This window comes from Papio anubis, chromosome 2 (genome assembly GCF_008728515.1).
Source record: "Papio anubis isolate 15944 chromosome 2, Panubis1.0, whole genome shotgun sequence".
NCBI classification, from domain to species: Eukaryota; Metazoa; Chordata; class Mammalia; order Primates; family Cercopithecidae; genus Papio; species Papio anubis.
Window position 1 is genome coordinate 132980564 of NC_044977.1, and position 1714 is coordinate 132982277.

Consider the following 1714-nt stretch of genomic DNA (forward strand, 5'->3'; position numbering starts at 1 on the left):
TACTTAATATTTCACTTTAGGTATGTAATATGATGTACTTAACAAATCCCCTATTATTGTAAATTAGAGTGGCTTTCTATTATACTTTAGGCTATTATAAAATCCGGCAGTGAAGACACTTTCTTAAAATATATTTACATGTATATTCATCTGATGGTTTCTTTAGGACAAGTTATCAGCAATGGAATTGCTAAGCCAAAATGCAGGCAGTCCACCACCATCCCCCTTTTATGACTTTTTATTCATATTGCCAATTCATCCTCCAAAAGAGTTATTCTAATTTACTCTTTTTATTATCATTCAAAAAAATATTTATTTTGTGCCTACATTTGCTAGGCACTATCGATACAATCATCAATAACAAAACAGATGCAGTCCCTGCCCTCAAAGAGCTTACAATCTAAGGAAGACAGAGACACCCACATCCACATTATCACAGATAATAAGCTAAAAAGGAAAACTGCAAGATCACAGCAATTTAGAAGAACCCAGTACAGCTTGAAGGATCTGGAAGAGCTTCCATGAGAAAGAATGGTTCTGGGCTGGGGGCTAAGGTTTTCTGGTGTAAATCAGGCAAAAACAGGTTCTAGAGAGCCTTGGAGAAAACATTCTAAGCAAAGGGAGCAGTGTGGACAAACCCGCTGGGAGGGAAAGGAACACAACCCATTTGAAAACATGTAAGCAGCTCACTGTGGCTGGGGCACAGAGGCAGTGGAGAGACAAGGCAAGAGGCCAGGCCACATGGGCCTTCCAGCAGAAGTAGTGTGGACTTCCTGCACTCTCCCGCACTTGTGAGGTCAATATTCAACACCCATGTGCTAAAACAGTCATATGGCAGTCAGAGCCTAAAGAACTAACAACTCAATAATGACACATGTGTTAGTCACTTCTCACTGCCATAAAGATACTACCTGAGACTAGGTAATTTGTAAATTAAAGTGGTTCGATTGACTCACACTTCCACATGGCTGGGAGGCCTCAGGAAACTTAAAATCATAGAAGAGGCAAAGGGGAAGCAAGGCACATCTTACATGGTGGTAGGAGAGACAGAGAGCGTGAAGGGGAAGTGCCACACTTTTAAACCATCAACTCTCATGAGAATTCCCTCACTATCATGAGAACAGCATGGGAGAAACTGCCCCCATGATCCAGTCACCTCCCACCAGGTCCCTCCCTCGAACACACAGGGATTACAATTCGAGATAAGGATTTGGGTGCGGACACAGAGACAGGCCATATCAACACAATAAACTGTAAGTCAGAAAAACAGATGTAAACAGATGTAAATAAAGCTGCCAAGCTACCTTGCATGAGGAACGTACTTTCAATCTGTTCCCAAACATTTACACTTACAATGTCATGCCATGTACTTTAAACAATATAATCAGCTAAATACATTGGTTTAATATTTTGTCTAAAATATCTGCATTCCTTGACTTTAACAAACAATATGTTAAGGCTGAAAAACATTAAAAAGTATTTAAAGTTTGTCAGAGAAGCTTCATACTCATATTTTATTTAATATAGAAAAACCACAAATGTTACTTAAAGTTCTACTCTGGAGAAAAAGCTACCCCCATAATCCTTCAATGACTGTAATTGGGCAAGTTCTCTTTATTCTAACTTGGGTTTTCTTCTAGGCAATCTTCTGCATGAATAAAAGTTAAAATCAGTGTTTTTGTATTTTTTAAAATCAAAAGAAGACATCAAGTAC